This window comes from Acanthopagrus latus, chromosome 8 (genome assembly GCF_904848185.1).
Source record: "Acanthopagrus latus isolate v.2019 chromosome 8, fAcaLat1.1, whole genome shotgun sequence".
In the NCBI taxonomy this organism is placed as follows: domain Eukaryota; kingdom Metazoa; phylum Chordata; class Actinopteri; order Spariformes; family Sparidae; genus Acanthopagrus; species Acanthopagrus latus.
In genome coordinates, this window is record NC_051046.1 from 10,172,242 (window position 1) to 10,196,480 (window position 24,239).

The following is a 24,239-nucleotide window of genomic DNA, read 5'->3' on the forward strand; positions in this document are numbered from 1 at the left end:
GTGTCAAAAGTGAACTTTTGCAGACTGTGGGCTAGTTTATCGATCAGTCCCATTCTCCTTCTCCTTTCATTCCCCCCCTCCTCTGTAAGGGACGTGTCTTCCACTATCCCCCCCCCCCCCCTCATACAGCACACAGCGCCGTCTGGCTGGATTTGTTGTCTTTTCTTTCTTTCACGTCTCCAGCTCCCAGATTTTTCTTTCTTTTTTTTTCTTTTCTTTTTAGGCTATTCCTGTGTGCAAAAAGACGCCCCAGCAGCTGGAATTTGTTTAGCGCCCAGCTTCCACACACACACACACACACACAAAAACACACTGTTTTGCAAGCATGACGGCGCTGCGCACGCCTGAGAAACGATCAGACACATAAAATGTAATAAAAAAAGACACTACACCCCGGCTCTTGTATTATCAATTAGCCCCCGCCAGAAGTGTGTCTGCATGGCTGCCGAGGACTAGTTCATTTTAACATGATTTATCCACCACGTCCCGTCCATGTTGTACAGTACAGACAGTATTTAACCACACCCCCCTCTCCCTCTCTCCCTCTCTCCTCGGCTGTCTCCGGCACAGGCTAACCGGGGCTCATCCAAGTTCAAAGAAAAAAAATAGTGATTTTCTCCGCTCATTCCTGACGAGCAGGAAGTCGGTGTCTGTGCGTGAGAGTGTGTGTGAGCGTACACGACAGGCGAAGGCTGCACACACGCAAACATACATGACAATTAATTCATGGCACGGTGCGTTTTTTTTTTTTTTTCTCTTTCTTTTCGCGTGCGCACTCTTCCTGTGCGCAAGGGGTATATTTAGAGTGTGATATGGTGAATGTGGAATGTAAGCTGGTTATGTAACAGGTTTAGCCATAAACAGAGAGCGCGCGCAACTGAGAGCAGAAATCATCATCGCAGATCTTTTTTTTTTTCTCCTTTACTTCAGACGAGAGCTCACCCACTCCCCCCCCCCCCCCTCCTCCATGATCACCACGACTGTTTAATTACCAAAAAAGAAAAAAAAGAAAGAAAGAATCGATGCACTTGAGCGAGTATTTATACACCACTGAAGGGAAACTGTGTGACTTTGTGGGCTGGCACAGCCGGAGCACTTATGTAATAGCGGGGCAAAAGACAGGTAGTTGGGAAAAGGGCTTTTCTGTGGATTGATTTCTTTTTTCGCAAGTCTGACTTTGAGACACTCCTAACCTGCTGACCCATATTCACCCCACCCTTTTATGCACAGGATTAAAGTGCGTCTGGGAAAGAGAAAGACAGGAAAAAGAACGCCTTCGGTCTGTTATGTAATACTGAATGGGTGAAAAAAGAAAAAAAAGAAAACACAACACATGTTCAGTGGGACGACCTCTCCAGCTTTTAAAGGAGTTTCCCTGCCCTGAAACTTGTGTTTTTGACCCTTTTTTGTGAGGAATCAGAGTGAATGTCAGAGTGAATTAGCGGCTGACGGCTTGAGGAAAAGTTTTGAGAACTTTTAAAAAAACTTATTGTGAGTCTACCTTTGTCTCAGAAGGGCTGATTCACACTCGTATGTTCGAGCTGTGTAGTATTCATGCCAGTGTGCGTTCTTTTGTGTACGCCCTGACTCAGTAACGGCAGTCTATTGTCGCCTGCCATTTAATCTGTTCTCTCTTAACCGCGTCACAGTGTGATAATAAGGCATTTAAACATGTGCAACAGTCCGCCTATATTTGCTTTAAAATAAAACTTCACTGGGCTATCACACAGCCGATTATTTATAAATGTAATTAAATGTTCAGAACATTCACCAGACAGGAGGGAGCATGTTCCTTCCATAAAGAGATGATTGCTTAATTGCTTTATTTAACTAAGCACTGCCAGTGTTCTATTAAGAAGTAGCAGCAGTTGTTTTATTACACTCACACAGTTCATTGCAGAGTTACCCAAACAAAAACAAAAACTAAATGAAACAATAAAAGATATGGCTTACGTGGTGTTAAACACTTGTAAGGCATTTTTGTAGGGATTTTGTAGCTCTCTCTCTGGCTTTTAACGGGCCACCGAACCAACATCCGAGCGGCGGCAGACACTCTCGAGCGCAGTTTCCCCTCTTCACACGCCAGCTGTATTAGACTTTTCTGAGGATGCACATTTCTTATCCTGCATGCAGAGAGTTTACTGTTTTTAACCCTGAGTGCTAATACCTTTTAAGTAGAAAGGGCTTACTTCAGCAGAAGCTCTGCTGGAAGACTGGAGCGGGTCAGAGAACAGGCCTTGGAGGGCTGTGGATATCATTACTGGAAAGAAAAAAAAAAGGGGGGGGGGGTGTTATTTTCACATAGAGAGATCCCTCCGTGCGCAAATTCGGAAACAATCAATATTAATGGCTTGGTTTATGTAAGGTTGTGGTCTCTGCAGAGGCTCGAAACCTCACGATCGTGCAGGGAAGTTGTCTTTAACGCTGTGAAAGGCGTCCTCAGGTGGTTTGCTACAGTTTGAGAATATCATTATCTTATAACGTGCCTCAGTGTCATCTCCTTATGATATTTGTTTTTCAGGCTGTTTCACATATGTAGATGGTCTCATCACAAGTTTGTCTTACCATTCTCTTAAGATAACAAAAATAAATAAATTAGCCAATTTAAATGTTGGTTCCTTTGTGGGAAGCCAATCTTACCTGACAGAGGCAGAGAACGTAACTATTCAGTCTTCCCTTAATGAGCACGTAACCAGACTTTCATCCAGCGGTTTTATTTTTGTCTCGGCTAGAGTGGCAACATTTATTTAGCTGTTGGTGACACAAGACGGATGAGGTGTAGGGACAGAGAGGCTTTAAAAAAAAAAAAAAAAGAAAAAAAAAAAGGTTTTACACAGAATCTGAAAAAGCCGGGAGTTGGCACGGGGGCTTGCACGCCGCTCGAGTGGACAGCAACATTATTGAGGCTGTGGCATTCTCAAATTCAATGAATTAGGGCTCCTGGCCCGCTGGAGAGCATGAAGTTACAGGTATAGGCTTATAGCTGAGCCTTCAGCTCGGACAAGAACTCCATTAGGTGTCTCTTTTTTTTTTTTTTTCTGGCTGGCTGGCTGTAACATAATATGGAGTCCCAAGTCCCCCTGCGTTTTCAATTCTTATGTGTGGGTGAGGTTATAATATACGTGAACTCTTTTATTGGTACCTGTCAGACAGTTAACACTGTTAAATGTTAACAGACGGTGCATTTGATGTCAAAGCTCAGCATCTGATCCATCCACAGTCCATCCTTCAATATGAAACAGCAGCCAGTTTAACAGAAAAAGATAAAGAGCTCCTCTACGTAACACCGAGCTGTTGCATACACGGTGACATCTGCTCGGAGGTTAGACTTTGGCACCCATACCTTTTGTTATGAGCTTCAAAGGTCAAATAACGTTCTGACGGCAGCGCGGTTATCTAAGGAGGATATACCTGAATGTCAACATAACATCAGGATTAGTAGTTAAATGAGCACTGATTAAGATTATGTCATATGAGGTGTGAGGCGGTTCATTTCTCACCGTCGGTTAACAAGAATAAGACTAAGAGAATATGTGTAAAATTACGAGATATCACTTTGGCTGAAATTGTCTCGTTTATGTGTTAAGTGCTCTGAATTGCTCTACAACTTTTAGCGCTGGTTAGATTAAAAAAAAAAAAAAATCCTATGTCTCTTTTTGTTTAGCTGTCTATCGTCATTGGCCAGTAATGTGTGATATGTATTTGGATATTTTTGTATCACACCCACACTCTTTTTGCACTTTCTTAGCCTCTTTGTAAAAAGTTAAATTCAATTAAACATGTTCTTTGATTTCAGAGCTTCACAACTAATTCAGTCTGAAAGTTTACCTTTGCAGTGGGACAAACTAGCGTTGGCTCAGGTAACGAGCCGACGAGGGTCTGTGTTGTGAGATAAGCGTCTCAGATTCACTTACAATATTTCAGTGAAGTTTCTGTCAATTATTTATTTATTTATATTCATTGTGGGTTTTAATCTGTCAGATATTTGATATGCAATGGCCTCTGATGACATGGAGTGTGCTGTTTTCTGTTTTTTAAGAAAGGACCGTGGATGTTATTGAAGGAAATGGCTTTATAGACTCACTGTTGCTTCTCTCCGGCCAGTGAAAGTTAACACACACTCACAGGACTTAGTTGTTAACAGGCGTACCACTGAGTTCCACACTTAAAACGATCGATTCTCTCTTTAAGTCTAAACGTTTGGGCTAATAGTGCCATAGCATGCAGAAATCTATATGTATATATATCAGATGTGTGCAAATGCCAGCTAATATGATGCGGAAAACTTGGTTTACTACGGTTCATGTTATTTGAGTCCATGTGCTTTCAATCAGTACAGGAACTTGAATTAAAGTGCAATGGTTGTTAAGTTGTTAACTGTTGTCGGCATATTATGAAACTGTTTACCTCAGGTTACACACTGTAGATGCTGGACAAGATGGTGCAGCTGCATTTTTTTTGGGTCCCTTTGTAACTTCATTTTTTTTTTTTTTAGAGTACATATTGTCGGCAACGCAGTGCAATGCCTAACAGGCCCCTAATATTAATTAAAAAAAAGTTTAGAAATGTCAAACTTACCCTAGACCAAATCTGAAAGTTTTATTCTTGTGGGACAATTTATTTTGGAGTTTAAATCACCAGTGGCTTAACTGGGGCTGGCGAGGAAGTTTCGACTAGTGACAGACACCAGATTTGATGTGAAATCTCCAGTGGTGAACGATAGCTCAGATCTATGGCCCATTTACAGAAGTTTGTATCTTAGATAGAAACGTCTGAATAGTAATGACCGGAAATACTCCAGATGCATTATTGGAGGGCGTTAAAGGCGTCTAAATTTAATGTGGGTACACTGTGACCTAAGTACTGGTGCCGCTTGGCTCCGTGCTGCTCTGCGCCTCTCTGATATGAAAAGGGCCCCTTAGAAGAGGCCTGGAGGGAAAGAGGTGGTGAAAGGGGTCTAAAGGATCACTCAGAGGAATTCTTATGTCACATCTTGGGCCAAGCCTTTCACATCCCTACCAGTGTGGAGGGTGCAAAGCTCCCGAGCAGGTAGGTAAACCCCTCGCGCTGCAAATCCCATCACTCAGTCAGGAACTTTGACCAGCTTTTGATCTAACTCATACTGGACGTATACGCTCACGCTGCTTCATGTCTTGTGTGACAGGTCATGTGAACCTTCAGCTGAAGTGTCTGCACACTCAGAGAAAATATATATATAAAATATGTTTTTTACCGCAGAGGCTTTAGGCTTCATGCAGGCTGCAGAGCGATGACATGTGTTGAACACTTGAGAGAAAAATCAGGATGAACTCCGGCGGCAGAGGTTCTCCCAGATGTTATGTGCATATGCGTGCTTTAAAACAGGAAGAGGTAACGTTGTAAAATCTAGAGTATGTTATTCAAACGGCACACCTCAAGAGCCTCTTAACCGTTATTTATCTTGCTTTCTGCAGGGTAAATGGTCCTCATGGCGGCTCGGTTTTAAGGACTCGAGTTGAGTGGTGGACTAAGACATCAGGCTGAGATGGAAATAAGTTTTGCATATTTTAGTCTGAAGGACATTAGCGAGGCGGGGGAATCTGTGTGCGCTCTCCGTCGGTTAGAGTAATGGTACCTTAACAATGTCTGTGTCCCATTAGCTTTTGCACGGACAAAGTTGGCTCGGTGGCAGTACAGAAACACACTGCTCCTCACAAAATACCGACAGATCACGTTGTAATGCACGTCTGCTGTGAATCACATGATGAGAATTGACAAAGAAAATAGACAGGCAGAATTAATCTATCATGATTTAACAGATAAATATCACCATGTAGCTTTGGACCCTTGTATATCAAAGTACAATGATTACTACATAGTACATTTCTTCTTCAGAATTGCAATATTAGTGTTTATTTTACAGCCATATATAAATTGTTTCATTCTGTAATATTATTAGGGAGTGTATTCTGTTGTTGCTCTGCTCTGTATATTACGTGATATGATGCAGTTTGGGGTTTTGGCAAAGTAAGACCTTTCACCAGAATAGTCAAGACAAGAGTGGATAATTTCTTCAATCTGGAAAATGTGTGTATTAACTTTTTGTAACTCTCTGCATCATTATTTCACCACATGTCAACTCATTGTTTTTCATTTTCACCAAACCATCTTTAAATTTAGAAAAAAAAATTAAAAAATGATAAATAATATAGTTGCAGGAGCAGAACATGTTCTCGAGCGCCTGTACTTTGATTTTTCCTTCGCTGCCATCACACGGGGTGAGGTAATGATACCGGGGAAAGGCGAGGCACGCATATCACATCCTCCGCTGTAATTTTCCGTTACATCGGTACTGCCGGAGTATTACTCGGTAAAAGTTTATTTGTCACCTGAAATAAACAAAAAAACTTTTTGGAGACAGGCAGATAAAACAACTTGAAAAATCAGTGTCATTTCTGTTGGCTTGATTATTTATATTGGAATAACAAGCGCGACTTAATCTCATAAATAAAAAAGGGAGAGATACAGATCCGTCCCCTCCAGGTACAGCCGCCACTTAATCGAATTAGCTCCACTCTCAGGCTTGACGGGCTCTTCAAACACCCCTGGTGACTTCTGAGTGCCGATTACAATCAGCTACTATTTTCAGCCTTTGATTAAAATCTGGTGAGGTTGGACAGAATTTTTTTGAGCGCAGAACCAACTAATTATTAACATCGCGGGCAGCCCATCTCTCTCTCTCTCTCTCTCTCTCTCTCTCTCTCTCTCTCTCTCTCTCTCTCTCTCTCTCTCTCTCTCTCTCTCTCTCTCTCTCTCTCTCTCTCTCTCTCTCTCTCTCTCTCTCTCACCAGTTACAGGGGGCCAATGGGCTGGAGTAGTTTAAACAACACCCATAAGTATTAATCATGTTGAATCACTCCGTGCGAAACTATTAGCGTCTTCTTATTGAAACATCCCACACTCTGTCTGTGTGTTATCCAAACACAGATATTTTTTTAACGACCTTTGTGTCATTACAAACAAATCTGAGCGGAGAAGTCTGGCTCCAGCGTTTGTGGAATCAAAGGAGGCATTTGTGTTTGTTTCACAGCGAAACATTTAGACTGATTCTGATGAGTCTTAACACCATAATCTTTGTCAGATAATCTGGTTGCTAATACAAATTTCCTCATCTGGCAGACGACAATAATGAACACAACTCTTTACTCGTGAAATAATAGAAGATGATCACAATTGTTCCTGCCTCACGCAGTATGTCATGGAGTCATTGTAATGTGCCTGTCAAAGACAATTCTGCTCTTTTGTTACTTTCAAAAGGCAGCTTTTGAATATGAATAAGTCACTAATGAATATTTGGTTCTGGCGTCTGTGGATTGATTGCTTTAGGAGGCGTACTAAGACAGAGTGTGGCACTACGGGCCTCAATCAATGCTGCAACGCTGCCGCTGCGCTGCTTTTCTGACAGTGATTGAAAGACAGCGTCACTCTTTGGCATGTACGATACGCGAGTCCTGCTCTCGCTCGCTGACGTATATCATCAGATCAATCAATATTTGCAGCTTTATTTTACTAATGCAGTACTTAAGAGGCAATAATTAACGCCATGCTGGGTTGTTAAAAGCCTATTTTTATGTGACAGACAGAAATAGACATACAGAAATAGGAAGATGAAGGCGTTTGGTTGATGTTGATAGTGGCGCGTCGTGCAGACGTTCCTTACGCACCGAACTCTGAACTTATGGAGAACTTCCCACACAACTGTTCCTGTTGCTTTTAAGTTTCGTTAATGTGCAAAAATGGTTATTTCCCTTTTGAAATACTTTTTCTTTGGATGTTTTTTATCCATTATGAATGACTAAAAAGTATTTGGGTTACACCGAGGTTAAGGGCAGTACTTGGATAAATAAAGCTCCACATCCAGCACAAACCGGCACCTTTTAAACATTTTAAATACCTACGTTTTGAATTACTGTTGACCCTTCATCAACTTAACAGACTATTTTTATTCGGCCTTTGTCGAGGTTGTGCGTTTTGTATGAGTAATTGAAATATAGTGCAAAACAGTTTAACTGAGGGAATATTCATTCGATGTCATCTTGTGTTAAACAAGTGTGGCTTGTGATGCTCATTAATTTCTGCTTGCTCCACTTGCAGTGTTTGGGCTCTCTTCTCTGGCTCGGTGCCACAGCGTCTTCTGAAAGAGCCACTTCATCTCTGTCAGGGGCAGGTGGAAATTTGCTGCACACTTCTAATTGGACAAAGTGCCTTTCAAACTCTGAGCCATCATACACAGATCAGATTATCATACAGACCAGGTGTCAACAGAGGTTTTTCACCTCCCTCTTCCCCTCCTGCTCTCTCTGGCATCTTTTGGTCGACTTTCAGATTTTTTTTTCCCCCTGTGCTGTGTCACTTTGTGACTCCCCGCCGCCTAGTGGCCCCGAGGCATAATAAGCCTGGTTTTCCAGATTAATTACAAGAAAGTGCACTTGTTATTTTGTCTTTATTGTACACTGTAGAGCAAGATTCCGACAGCAGACGCCTGAGAGAGATCACAATGGTTTTCAAGTGATTCAACAGATGGTGCTGAAATTGCCCGCCTAAGATCCATCATAAGTTTAAACCAATAGCTTGGTCATTTTTAGTCTCTTTTAGCATAGAATCATTTATAAGAGCCAGAAGGAGGATTGTGAGGCCGCTCACAGGGTGTGTTCAGATCTGCAGTATAGCTCAGGGCCAGACCTCACAGTGCTTGTAGAAGCAACCAGTGAAATCTTCAGATCAGTTCCTCACATAACAGGTAGCCAGCGTAAGAAAAAAAGAGCAGAACTCAAGGGATGTTGTTTGGTCTGTTTGAATTAATTAAGGGCATAACAGCTGAATTTTGAGTGAGCCAGAGAGGTGAAGAGGACCTCTGATCAAGACCTCAAGTTGTGCTAGCCTAAATACGAGAAGAGAACAGCCTTTTTCCATTTGTAGGCTTTAGAGATGAATTTCAGAAAGAAACTCCATCTTTTCTGGATAGAAAAGCATGAAAAACCAGCGTGTAAGAGGCGAGGCTTTTGTCGGAATCGTCGTACTCACACTGAGTCAGTGGCCTTGTTATGTGTATTGTCAGTGCAGCAGTCGGAGGAAATACTTTGTTTCCAGTTGATATGAAAAGTGTGAGCCGGTAAATGGAAAAAATAAGATGGGGCATAAAATTGAACCTTGAAGAGCAGCGAAGGAAATGTTTGTTGAAAGATGGGAAACAAGTGTGTGAGAGGTTCAGTACAAGCTGAACAGATTGCACTAACATTGAACAAATCAGTTTTCCTTTTTTATTTGCCTTTTTAACAACCTTTGCGCCTGGGCTGGAGTTGCGCCGGCGCTTGTTAGCAGTCGAACGCCGGTGTGAAAGCATAACTTGAGGAATTAGGTGAAGAATTAAGGGGCGGAATGGCAGAATCTCACTTAATCACAGTGTCCTTTGAGGAAAAAAAAAGGCTAAACCAGTTGCACACAGTGATAAATATATTATCGCTGCTCCTTTCACACATCAGCCAAACATGGCAAAATTTTGGCATACTCGATTGCTTATCTTGTCCGCACGTCGTCAGCGCAGATGTATTACCCTGTGCTGATTTGATTCTGGGCAAAGGAAAGTGGACAGGAGAGATTGATGGTGGTGTCCCCAGTCAGACAGATAACACCTGATTCTGCCTGCAGGGGGTTGGTCTAGCACACTCCTCCCCCTGCGCCCCTCAGACGCGTCGAAAGGCTGTGCTGAGGAGGTGAACCGTTCCTTCACTCAATGCAAATTCGGGGCCACATTCAGAGATGATCCCAGGACGATTGAGCCAATGTGGCCCCGAGCACTCGGCGCCACATGATCCATGCATCAGCCACACCTGGGAGAAACCCACACAGGCATGGGGGTCATTTGTTTAACACAGGTGCATCATGTATCTCAACACACACATGCGCACACACACACACACACACACACACACACACGTATCTACACGCTTGAACAGACACACACATGCCTGATTGCACACTTACACACAGATAGACAAGTGTTAATGAAATGCTGTCTGCGCACATGGCTTTATATATTGGAAAAATGTCTGCCGTGCTGCACCTTTTCTTATGACCTGTTGTTTCTGTCACTTCTTACGTGTCTCGGAAGTCTTGATCAAATATCACGAGGGAATGTACTGCATCAAATAAAAAAAAAGTACTTTAAACTGGATACCTGAATAAGCCCCGTTCACAGGAGTGTCGTCAGGTATTTAAAAATAGTCGCTTAGTTTTTGGATGTATTTAGAATTTACTGCATCGCTGTTTGGTATTGGTAGACTTTTAAGCAATTCAGACTCCCAGGTAGCTCATACTGGATCCATAATTTGAACAAGCCTGAGCTGTCAAACTGATGTTCTCAAGATCTTTCATCCCTGCAATTTATGTTACTCAATGGACAGAAAATAAGCAGATTCTTGATATTTGATTCAACCATTTATCAAGCAAATGCAAATAGTGTCCGGTTACAATTTTTGAACAAAATAATAATTGTTTTTTTGTGGAAATTTGTATTCTTTTGGGTTTTGATTATTATTTTCATCATTGATTAATTTGCTATTTTGGGAGAAAAAAATCCATGTTTTGATTGATCAATCGTTTAGTTGATAGAATATTAAAAAAAAATACTTATTATACTTATAATACTTATTATAATTTCCCATAGCCTAAAATGATGACTTCAAATTGATTACTCTCAGATAAACTCTTGATTTATAATTATAAATGTGAAAGCGAAATAATAGGTTAGAATAGTTGGCATCTAAGCTTTTTCCCATCCACTCAGAGATTAATCAACTATTTGTTGCATTTCTCTCTAAAGAACCACTGAGTATTATGAGGTTTGTAGGATGGTTGATATCGCAGCTGTACGGACATTTTTAATATATCTTTCCCTCGTGATTGATAGATTTGTCAGTTGGCACAAAATAATTGTTTTTAAACATTTTGATGATTAATAAATTCAGTCATTTATTAAGCAAAATACCAAACTATAGCAGAGTTAATGCTTTGTTACTACTGAACATTGTTTATCCAAATGTTTTGGACTGTTTGTTGGACAGGACAAGCAATATGAAGACATCACCTTTAGGCTTCTGGAGAATGTTAATATTTTTTGACATTTATTGTCAAAGTACTTAACTGATAGTGGAAATAATCATTGGTTGCAGCTCTAATACAGTTTGAAGTGTAGTCAGCGTACTGGCATCATGCAGGCTTGTTCCCTGTTCTGACTGCACCATATGGATACAGAGGGCAGTTTTAGAAAACACTCTTTGCTCTTTGCGCTTTAAAAGCTCTTTTGATGCCATTACATCATTTGTTATGATTTAGCAACAGTCAGTAACATCTGAGCATCTTGTGATCCCCACGAAATCAAAGTCTGCTGCTGCATCCTCAAACAGACATACAGTGCAGCAAAACAAATTTCCATTTTTTTTTAATTCAATAACAAGGTGTGCAGCACAGGTTCCCAGTGTGTGAAGCAGATGGTGAAAGGCTAGTGTATAATAGATCTCAATATTAACTGTAGCACATGCTGGGAGTGTTGGTGGATGGCACACAGCAGAGTAAAAGAGAAGCTATGACCTTCTGTCCCATCATTTACCCCCTCGTGCCCCCCATACCGCTCTCAAATTACTTTGTTTTAGCCAATTAAAGCGGCCGGCTGAGCATCAAGCGGGCTGCCATTTTTCGCTCACCTGGACCCATGTGACATTATCGCTCTGTCATCGGGAGAGATGGCTGTAAGTGGGGAATCTCCGGCGTGGCACCGTGCCACCTTAGACCCCACTGTGCTCACCGAGATTAATGCAATGATTCTCCCTCCAACTTGCGAGAATCTCAGTCGGCTCTCTCACCTGTTCCCGGTGATAGCGCTTGCACGCAGCTCGGCCCAGCACCTCCCTGCATGAACCAATGAGGAAATGATTGCGGCCGTTACAGCGCGCTCCAAAGCAGACTACAGATATACATCTAGTGAAATTTCCTGTGTTACTACCCCTGCTAGAAAAAAAAGAGAGATCAGTTTATAAATGTGCAAGGAATCTATTGTCCTTAAGTTGCCTTGTCGCTGATCAAGATACCATATGCTGAGAAATGGTTCTCTTCCCAAATCCTTTAATGGCTCAATAATAGAAAGAAAGGCGGCAGACACAACAATACCATGGCACGGGATGAGTGAAGGACTGGAGTGTGTGGTGTTTAACAGCCATACGAGCACAGATTATGTGCTTGAAGGGGCTGAATTGAGTGCCAGCAGTGACAGTTGGGCTGGGAATTGAGTGTGCCTGGGACGTGCGGCTTGACTCCGCTCGGAAACACCACTGGGTCCAGGGCTCATCTCTGTAGCCCTCCGCCTCCCTCCCTCCCCCCCGTAGAATCATTGTGGCCTGCCGTTTGCTCCGCTTCACCAGGGGAATGGACGGGCCCCTGCTCCCGCTTGATGAGCGCTCGCTAATGGCTGCTTCTTTGAAAGCCGACGGGCCCGTTTGAGGGGTGTCTTTTACTTCCCTCCAGCTTGCCTTGGCTGGGCATTCGTCAGGCTTGCCTGGCTTTGCTGTCCTGCCCACATGATGGTGCGCCAAGGGGCTGAAACGTCTGTCATTTGTTTTACTTTCAAATAAAAGTTGACGATTTACCAATAAAAAAGTAAAAATAGTCTTTTGATGATGTCTGGAGGCATATGGAGAAAGTGTTGCGACGGCGACATTTTCAGCACTTTGTCAGAAATAACAAAAGGGCGAAAGAGATTTGTCTTTTTGCTTAATTGTGTTTCCTCTGATACGGAATAGTGTGGCCGCGGCTTCGTGTAAAGTGAACAAGCGAGTATAGAAAATGCGACGGCTAATAAAATATGTGTGAGCGCGCGTACTAAACATAAATGTCACTGAGCTTCTTTACATCTGATACCAGTTCACGCAACCGCGTGCCAACATGCACTATGAAAGGAAGCGGGGACAATTAAATCCCCCCTTGTTAATGTTTTATTTCAGAAAAGGTATTTTTATTGCTCAGCTGCACAACAAGGACTCCAGCAGCGGTCTTAAGGAGACGTATTCTTAACACAACCTAGAACTGGGAGGTCTGTAATAACAAAATAAGCAGCTGTGTTTGAAATTGGGCCCCCTGACAGTTTGCATACTTTTTCACAGGCTGTTAGTCCTGTATAGTTCAGAAGTATACACAAACCAAGAGGGGAGACAAGAGCATTTACCTTAAGAGGAGAAGAAACCAGCCGCAGCGTTGAAAGAGAAGTTTTTATTCAGACCTTGACGCATTTGATGGTCGTTGGATGTGAGTCGATGTGTTGCTTATCTCACTGCTACCCTTGACCACTGCCCTGTCTTTTGAACCAAGAGGGAGCCGCTGGTCCCGCTGCCCTCCTCTTTCGCTACCAGCTTCTGGAGACTCCATTAGCAAGTTGGAGTCGTCCTTGGAAGTCTCCTCTCTATAACTTCTCCTGTCTTCACTCTCTCTCTATATCCCTCTCGCTCCCTGCCCCCCCCGCCAACACTTGAAACTAGGGTGAAGGTCAGAAATGGCGAATTTGATATAAGAGCTGACGTGCTTCCGTGGAGCACCTTGTCAACCCAAAACAATAGGTTTTCAAGAGCTGTTACGTCGAATAAAGAATGTTCGCATATTCCCAGAGAAATGTCCTCCGCCAGACGTTCCCAGAAGAGCCGAGAACATTTGTCTGCATACATTTTTACCTGCGCTGGCCCGATAGAAAATGGAGGTTGGAGCCAAATGAATTCGTGTTAACATGTGAGCAAATAAATGATTTCACCTGGGAGAGTGAGAAAGTCATCCAATTTGCATGTTGGAACCTTTATCCTCGTGATGTTTTATTAGGTCGTTAAATGCTCAAACGGTCCGTCGTACTCGGCTTTGTGCTGATGTAAATTTGAGCTCCCGTTCGGAAAGTCGACGTATAATGTTGCAGCTTTATTAGGCTGCACATGATGAAGAAGTAACAGATGTTAGCAGTTGCATAATGGCAAGCGGGAAAAAAAAAGGTGTGGTGTTGTACAGCGGTGCGATCAGATAGTTTAATGTGATCTGACCTCTGTGTCTCAGTGGTATCTCCGCGCTGCCTCTTGGTGGGCGCTTTCAAAACAGTCTCATCAAACGGGTCAGGATGAATGGAGACAAGAGCTGGTCAGGTCAAAATTTTTTTTTATCATACTGATAAAGCAGTCCATCTAATGAGAGCATGACAGGAAAATAAGATAGGGTCTATCAATGTAATGACCAGGTATTTTATTTCTGAACATGATCTGGAGGTATCTAATAAGAAAACGACCCTGATGAGGACAAAAAAAAAAAAAAGTTGAAAATGGATTGATGGATGTTAATATAACTGCTTTATTCATTTCCGTTGTCACAGATCTCTCAGCAAGCAGTTGTCACAGGCAGTTTCATCTCAAATTAAATTCATTTGGATATGACATTTTAATTGGAACACTATTCCCATTAATTGAACAAATTAGAGAGAGTCTGCTGGGGGAAAGGTAATCTCTGGGAGAGATGATTTGGAATTCACAGTTTAGAATTAAAAATCAGCTGCTCGGCTTTGTTTTTTTTCTGTGGCACCCAGTTTTGCGGCAGTGTGCGCGGGCAGCGCCAGAGCTTGAGGTCTCGGCGGCACTCAGGGCTCACGTTGCCTTCATTAAAAGCGATTAAGGAATAGGTCAATTTAGTCTGCTTGGCTGGTTCGAGCCGAGCATTTCCTCCTATGAAATGTCTTTGTCTTCGTCTGGCCGGGCTCCGTGGGCTCGGGGAGCCACTCGAGCAGCAAATGTGATCCGTCACCATTTCATGCATGTTTACATGTCTGATTGGACGTCTCGGCGAGCCATGGCAGTATAGTTTTAAATGTTGTCATTTTTGTTTTAATCGCTGTGTGAACGTGGTGTGCGCTCACATGTGTTTGGGTTTTCATGCCTCCGTGCTCTGTTTGAGCACACATGCCGCCTGGCTGCTGATGAGTTGCTGTCTGATTAGCAATGAAAAGTGCTGTTCACCCCTGCAGCTTGAACTACTGTGAGCAATTAATTAATTACGCTAATAAAAATCACCTTAAAAATGTGTGTGGTTGATTTCATAAACAAATGTGGATGCAGAAATGTTCCCCAAACCAAGCGTGGGGCTGTTGTGATCACCCGGGCTGAACGGATGCTGTTGCTGTGTGGATAAACCTTTTTTTTTTTTCAACATTTTGTTCACACCGTAATAGCATTCAGGATTCACGGTTGCTTTTAGTAAAGTTCAGGCGTCGCGCGTGTAACAAACTTCTGTTTATAATACAGCTTGTGTCATTGGAGTGTTCTGGAGTTGGGTTCCAGAGAGACAATTGACACCGACTAAATACAAAATGTGTTGCAAATTTTTCGTTTCAGGGTGGCCACCTGTCAGTTTAGGTAGACTGGCAATTTGGCCAGGAGAGAGAACCTGGTGCCAGGAGGAGGCAGGTGCAGATAAATGTTGCACATATGTCATCAGATTATAAAGGAAATTATCTATTTGTGTTGCATATGCAGGACAAAATGTTTAATTCTAACAAATGATTCCTCTGTCACTCTCTAATTGTTCTGCAGTTTCACGTGTCAGATATGTGCATCATCTACTGAAAGTACAAAGAAAGCGAAATCCCTGCTGCCGTGTTGGTGATATTTGTGTTACGACTTTCCAGCTCACTGTGTAGCACCCAGTTTGCATCATGTGGTTCCTCAGCTGCCGCATTGTTGTGTGTCAACAGACACTACGAGCACCTGTGACTGTGGAACTGGATGCTGAGTATGACCCTCGAAAATGAGTCACCGCACGGTTCTGAAGCACTAACACCATTTGTTTGTGCTTTCGAAATGAAATGGTGTAATTTTTGATAATTCCATAACTGTCTCGCTTAAAGCGTTCTGGAGCAAATCTTTAGAAATGCTCCCGAAATTGAAAGACGACTCTCGCCTCGGAATGGAGTAAGAAAAACAAAGGAAAATGATGATCTTGGGATGTCAGGACGGTACAGTTGTGGTCATGTAAAGTGGTTGAGAGCCCTAATTGGAGCTCTCTGTAGTAAAATGTAGAGGGAAAAGCAGAGGATGGGGTGTAAGGAGGAAAGCGAGAGAGCCAGACAGAGGGGGCTCCTAGATAGTGGGGCCAGGGGGAGAAAGTTCCCCCATGCTTGTCAGAGTTTGAGCAAGTTCAGAATTGATGAAGCCCACAGGCAGCACTGCTAATTTTAGTTGAAATCACCTAAGTGGTTTGGCTAATTTATCCAGGCTCCTCGGCCTCAGCCGTGGTTCCTGGCTCTCCCCTGCCTCCCCCCCCTCCCCTCCCAGATATACCCACAAAGCGTGAAGGTACCAGGAGGTGACAGTGGGAACAGAAGGGTATTTTGTGCCCAGCTGATTTGCGGAGCACTGGGTGGTTTCAACCTGTGTCATACATTTGGATATTGTTTGACCCTTAACGACAACCCAGGTTCAACCATCTATTCCATAAAATGATTTATGCCGCTCTGTATTTAATGGGGAAAAAAAAAGGGAAATTACATTTTCATTTCAAACCACGTGAAAATACATTGATGCAATCGATGACATATCTGGTATCTCCCAATTATATATATATATATAATATTTTTAATATTTCCATTATGTCTTGATGGTTAAATTTAGATATGAAGATTTAAGTATCAGGAGATGAAAATCACATTAAATCTTTGAGAGAGGATGTTGCCAGAAAGTCTGATTTTGTGTAATGATGGGCTGCCAGCTGGATATGCTCAACATGTTGAAGCTTAACAAGCATCATTTTCTGGCTTTTTGATTGTTTAGCAGCCCATCAGACGGTCCCCTGCCTTTGTGCAGGATTCAAAATGAAACTTAAAAATTGTCAACAAGGCACGAGTTCAGCACAGATGAAATGAATATCCTGTTTTCCAGTAATTAAAATGCTGTTAAATTCTCTGCACAGGCTCGTCGGCAAGGATTCAAACGACGAGCAAGAGTCTGCGATCCCTGGATGTGACTGCTGGGGTTATTTTGTGTGATTGTAGACGTTCACATGATGAAACCAGAGCAGGTTGTCCAAACAAGTGAAATATCAGGCTGACTGAAGTACATCAAAACCGTCAGACGTCGTGAGCTGCTTGTGAGTGAGAGTGAGGCAGCATGGTTATGCATGCCAAGATGTAGCTTATGTTTATCCCTTGCTTGACTCCCGAGTTTGTGCGGAGTAATTAGTGTCATACTTGCTCCCTGGATCCTATTCACGTATAAAAAAATAAAAAAAAAGCATTGTCCGTTATTAAGTGACAACTCAAATTGAGGATTTAATGATGTTAAATTACAGCAAGTGTGACTTGTATTTAATAGGTCCAGTAACAAGAAACAAACAAAAAACAAAAGGCATCATGCTCACACCCGATGTGACTGTGCACCAAGTTTCAACATGAAGGTTCAGTTCGATGTTTGATACCATCCGTGTCTGAATTATAAAACTTGTCCATTCTGATCGTGTTGGATTCATCAAATATTATACGAGAACATATTTAAAGGCAGATTGTGTTAGCAGCATGAAAGAAACACTGAATCGCACACGGGGCCTGTGCAGTCATCCATTCATGAATCAATCATTTTGAAAGAAAAGTGCAGCCAAAACGGGAAGGGGATGTGGCGCAAAACCCTCAAATTAATCTAATAAAAAAGAACTTGCAGACACTTTATGAAAAGCCCTCCTGTTTTCTCAATATTTAATTTGCAGACAAATGAAATATTAATTGATTTCTGGTCTTTGTGAGGAACAGGTTAACCTCAGGTTCATATTCATCACAAGGCAGCAGGGGAAAAAAAGGGAAACTATATTGCAATCTTGTAGTGGAGCATTACAGAATATGGCATGTATGATTAGTTTGATTTATGTGTGATGATATGCATTTCATTAACTGGAAGTGAGTAACAGATGATGACAAAAGACAGATAAGCGGAGAAAGTTAATGTTTCATTGTTGCCAAACCATTACGTTACATCCACAGCGAAGATAAATGTTTATTTTAGTTTCATCCCTTTTTTAAAAGTGATATCTGAACATAAACTGTTTGTGTTTCCATGCAGAGTGCAGTTTCTTGAAAAAATTATTTTCAGAGCAGCGAGCAAGGGGAGATGTTTGCAGTCTTGTGTGCGAGCCAGCAGTTTTTGGCAGATGAATGTGGGGGTTTTATGTGCCAAGCACCTGGTCAAACTGCAAACAATGAGGGGCTTATGGATTCTCTTTATCCAACAACGACTGAGATGATACCTCGAATGTTGAGCTCTTATGGGCCCTTTTAGGAAATGCTGATGCACAATAATGCTCAGCACTCCTGAATGCTTCCATGCTTCATGTACAGTGTGCAGATGGAAGTCTACAGGCTATACACCATTAACATATTCATGTTTCTTCATCCTACATGGAGAATATTTTTATGGTGATATTTACATTTACTCAGTACCATTTAAAACAAAGAAAGCAGCCTCCCGTGTTCATGAAGCAACACAAATGTGTCTCATCAGCTCCACATTCAGAAATGTGAATTATAAGGGACAAAGAAATCAGATCTAATTGAATATGGGCAGCTTCGAAATACCTGCAGAACTGAGTTTCAGTGCGGAGGGTCTTGCTTGAGTCTTTAGCAGTGATCTAATAATGAGTTCCACAGATGGGTTTGTTGGCTGAAGCTCTGCTGAGTCCACCGTGTATGCGGTAGAGAGTGTCAAAGTGTCTCCTGTGCAGGATCATCTCCAGGTTTGGGGAATGGATGGTGTCTGCCAGACATGCTGGCAGTCAGTGGGCCTTCTCTCCTGCACTACCTGGGCTGGAGCCCAGCCAGGGTTAATTATAGGGGAGCTCCAGAGTCTTGTGTCACTAAGGATGGTAGACAGAATATTGTCATACTGCCATGTCCTATACAGAAAAGACAAGAGTAAGAGCGCACCTGCTCAGCCAGAGTTTCTGCAGAATTTCTCTCTTCCACAGTCATCTCACTCCAGGTCTGAACTGAACAGCTGCCAAGAGCCAAATGGCTGGTAAAAATGTGTGTTTGGTGGATAAATCAGTAATGATGCTCCAATACACTGACTGGTAACTTCTGTGAGACGATAACATTTTAATGGGTTACTTGTGGCGTATTTTGTTTTGAGATGTTCACAAGGGATGGCCCTGAGCCGGTCGTAGCGATTGGGATCATGGCCGGTCTTTAAATATTTTAATGCGCTCCGTCCTTTCTTTCCTGCACTTCATGTGTTTTGTCCACTTGCTCCTACTGCCATGCACCTTTGTCCTCAGTGACAGCCTGGGCTCTAAGCTGCAAATGTGAGTGAAAACTAGAGGCACTTGACTGTTTGACATCCCATTCGGTGAAATACATCAGGGTCGCTAACCTGTCATCTCTCATTTCTTATTGGCATAAAGCAGTGGACAGAACTTTCAGCCAGCAGCTTCGTGTTTTTAGCCGACACAGACCGATGCTTTCTACAATTAAAATAAAAACGTCATGTTGATTTTGTCATTAGACAAAAACACACCTGAGTCTATTGAGACACCCGCCTAGAATAGACATATAGAGTGGGCTGTAGTGATGTGCTAGGTTCACTTCTTTCTAACACTACTCTAGGCAGGACTAAATTGAATTTTTTGAGCTGGTACCTATAAACAGACTTTGATTTGTAAAACTGGTGGGTTTCCTCTTTAACGTAGAGACCAACTGACAGTGGATTTTTTTTTAGGTCTATGCAGATACAGATATTAGGGAGTAAGAAGTCCAAATCATTATATCTGGTGATATAAATGCGTTTTTGCGGCGATCCCTCAAATGTGGTTGAATTAAACACCTGTCAATGTAGTGAAAAAGCTACAGAGGCGCAATGTTTTACAGTTTCTTGGAACCCAGTTTTCTGTATACTGATGTCCATTAGCCTGTTGATTCACTGAAATCTCGAGATAGCATAATCTCTTGACAACTGCTGGGAGGATTGCAATTAAGTGTTGCGTATGTTTGAAGTCCACAGAGAGTGATTACCATTGATTTTGATGATCCTTGACCTTTCATTTGGCAGCATATTCATGTCAACATCTTATCCACGACATCTTGAAGAGTGATGGCTTCACTGCAAGCGACAGACTGTCACAGCCATCAGGTAGAAACCTTCCCTTGAACCGAAGGAATGTTAGAAGATTCCCTTCAACACGCACATCGGTACCGGCGTAAGCTCAAAGATATCAAAGCTATCGTCTTACTAATGTAAAAAGTGGTTGCTTTTGTTTTCTCCAGAGAATGATATCGGAGCCGCAGCGTCAGATCCACATTTGCAGTTGTACAAAGGAAAACTGTCACACCCTCGTGCCGTCCTCTGGGGAACACATTCATGGTTCACTGTGGTGACCTCTGGCTTTTACTTTACCACCACCCTCTGGTCAAAATATCCGCTTGTACAGTACGTAGCATGTCTCAAAAACGGAAAGGGCAGATTAGCATGAGCAAATCTGAACAGTGTCATACTCCCCAGAGGAACTTGTCTTTGTATGACCTTTTTTCCTGTGCCACTGCCATTCCAAAATAAATCCTGGCCAAACTGCTGTAGATTTTCCTGTGGATATTTAAAGTCCCCAGAAGATTAACCTTGGTGGATTTTGGCTAGTGGTTCCTGTTGTGCCCCCCTTACAGTCAAAAAAACTCCACTTGGACATAAAATACTTTTTAAAAATCTTTTGTGGCTGGATCTCATTGTGTTTTCGGTGCATATTCATATGTTCCACAGGAAAAACACACGTGAACTTTGTGATAGAATGACCTGTTCTCTTCTTCTGCCATTCGGTCCATGAGGTTGCACTCTACATCTTTAGCCCCCCGGCACCCAGGCTCCAAGAACATGTGTGTGTTTGTCACCTGTACTTTCGCGTACTGTGAGGTGTAACGAACGCTGCAGTGTCCTGTTTAGTTTATCAGCACTTCTTAATGAGTCAAAAAGGTCATTTCAGACACTGCTATTGTTACTCCCACATCTCCGGCCTCGCCAACGAGATCTGCTCCCGTAGCTTAAATTGGTTTGCGAGGGAGACAAATTCATCATCTGAGAATTTTCAAGGTCTTTTACAAAGTTTCCCAAAGTGAACGTCGAAGCCGAAAATCTAAAAGCAAGTTGTACATCTATCAGCTCTCATCGGGCTTTTCTCTAAAGTAAAAGTATGTTACTTCCCCCCACCCCCCTTTTTTTTAACTTAGACAAGTGTCTAGTCATGGCAAGCTGGTGCACACTGGCCTAGAAAAAAAAGAACAGCTTGTGTTGCTGAAGTTTCCTCCCCTGTCTAGTTATTTTTAAAATGCCCCATTTCCGCCATTGTTGTGGCATTGTTTTGACCTTACGCGGAACAATTTTCCCCAAGTCAAATTAGCTTTCACCATTCAAAGAAACACTGTAATATAATGGTTTGACGGTTCTGCCGGTGAAATATATGAAGAAATGGAAGGCCGTGCCACTGGGGTTAATAATATTCCTCCTCTTCAACAAGTACCTTGGGATCCTAAGTGTCCTTGAAAGCAAACGGCATCTCACTTACGCTGGGCATCTTGCAGCACTCATGGGTAATGGCAGTCTACTTTCCCCCCCCAACTCTGTGCTCGCTGTATCAGGCTGATTCACATGCTTTTCCACCGCTGGTAGCGTTAACAAGGGTCGGCGGTGAGCGGGATGCCGAATGCCTCTGCTAATGATATTTTTTAGTCTTACTAGAATAATAACCAGCGAAGATAATTGGTGAAATCCTTCTCTTGCTATTACTTATTATATAATCTTCTTTGTACATGAGAAAAAGCATCTCCTGCCAGAGATCAATAGCAGCTCATCAGTCTTTCCAATGCACCAGCGTGAGAACTAAAGTCAGCCTTCATGCAAGTCAATGAGCACCTGGAGTGCTTTTCCCAGAGGCCGCTAAGTGTGCATAGCAAGGGACTACCAGGGAACTGCAGCAAGGTCTCACAACCTGCTTTGATAGGACAGAGTCAGGGAGGCTTCTCGCGGAGATGCAGGGCCCGCCGAGGCTTACACCACCTGTTTGTTTCCCTTCTCCCGAGCAGCGCAGATCTTTTACACGCCTTTTCTGTGCCCGGCCTGCCGGGAATTGGGGGCGTTAGATGCAACAAAAAAGGTGACTGAGGAGTGCTGAGTTCGGGATTATGATTTATTAATCTGCACTCCTTTAAATTCCAAACTAACGGTGTGGGGCTGTGATGCACACGCTGGGGAGTAATCCTAAAAACACAGAACAATTCAGATTCACCAAAGTCCTGTCTTCTCTAACTGCCGGAGAATAGACGACGTGCAAGCACAGTGCAGCCAAGGGACACGAGGAACAAAAGCTCCAAAGCCAAAAGTTCAGGAAGTGGATGGACAAAAAAAATGCAGAGTTTTTTGTTTTTTTTTCGAGTGAACTACATTTTAGTACTCAAGCAACAAGCCGGACAGCTGCTCGACATGGCTTTGTCCAAGAATCCCTTTGTTTTAAAAGCTAAAGATAGAGTTGAGCTACATACCGAACTTCATACTTTTTCGCGGTTATTGCAGGAAATGAAGAAAAACTTTTTACTACGCGTCGTCTTACTTTAACTACTGATCAGGTCAGGGCTGAACTTTGATACTCATATGGCAACTACACGAATTGCCCCGAAAAGGTTCTTGCCATTCGGTACCAAACTTACGGTAACAAATGAGTTAAACTCATCAGCGTCAGTGAGCCATCAAGCATGCAGTATGCCTGTCGTGCAGAGATCTAATATTGCTGGTGATTGGCTGTCTGGAGGAAAAGCAGGAAAAGCATTAGTTTACGTCCAGGGACAGGGCTCACTTTGTATCTGGCTAATTTAATCTTTTGTTCACATGGATTTGATAAAATTGATATCGAAAAAAAGTAGCGTTCAGGAACCGGTAACAGGGGAAATGGCCTCAGCTTGGTAAGGTTTAGGGTTAGGGTTTGAGTAAGTAAACTATATTAGTTATGTAAAAGTGACTGTAAAAGATACTTTAAGTACATTACAAAAGTTAAAATAACTCACTGTTGATCATTGGTTTCCTTGGTGAAATTCCTCTGCTTGTTGGTCCATCCTCCTCCTTGTGCAGACTTGTGCTTCTCTTAAATTTGCATCACCTGAATTCCTCCTTTGCTCCACTCATAGTTACCACGGCCGCTAGAGGTCAGTGGCCAAACAATAAACGTAAATATGGGTCACACTAAGCTGACTGCACTGACGACCTACGGTACACTGCAGGTTTTTCCGGTGAGGGAAGGCTGAGTTTTCATGTCACTTCTGCTTTCAGGGGCGTATTAATTTAGAAGTTGGGTATGATTACAGTTAATTTGGTCCCACCTGAGAGACTACAAACACAAGAAAAAAAAACCCTCAAAGTCAACTGTTCTGGTACAGTAGTGGCCTCAGGTGTACTTCTCTACCGTGGAGATTCATCCAGCAGGAGAGAAATATTTTTTTACTGCCAGACATTTCTTTGGCAATCTCGCACTCCTTGACTTGGCTCTGAGTTTGCATGCACCAGCCCAGCCAACAAGGTGGTTAAAAGAAGCAACAATGTCGGAGTGCACACTTGTAAGAGGGTGCGGGGTCGTTATTACAACTTTTATTTCATATGACTGACTCTCGTGTATGTGGTTTTGTGTAACAACTAAGAAAAAAAACATACTTTTAACTCATTTTCTCTGGTCCTTTTGTAGATATACTCGATAAGCCTGTGGGGGAAAAAAAAGGCTCAGTGTGAATTTAAAACACACCAAGTCCGTTTACCAAAATATTTTGCCCTTGGAGTCCGTCATCCTCCTCAGCAGAGAGCCTGTGTAGTGTAAAATTTTACTATCTCCACAGAGCTGTCAGCTGCATGCCAGATCTCACTCTAGCCGCATATGAAGTCAATTATGTGCAACCATTCCCCCTTGCTAATACATAGATGTCACTTAGAATGTATTTCTTTTGGGGTTACTTTGATATCTTATAATATGAAGGCCATCCATCATTGCAGATATTGCGGTCTCCAGCCTGGTGTGTGTCAAGGCAGCTACAGTAGTCATGAAAATGTGATGCATTTCCCGAACACAGCCGACACCACATGTGCTGGTTTTATAAGTGTGTATGTGTGCTGAGGCTGAAAAACGTGTGA

General features: G+C 42.6%; 1 protein-coding gene across 1 annotated transcript in view; it reads left to right on the forward strand.

Moving 5' to 3' along the window:
- The window catches only part of roraa (RAR-related orphan receptor A, paralog a), a 184,146-nt gene that overhangs the window by 644 nt on the left and 159,263 nt on the right, over nt 1-24,239 (forward strand). The gene's annotated exons all lie outside the window — the stretch shown is intronic.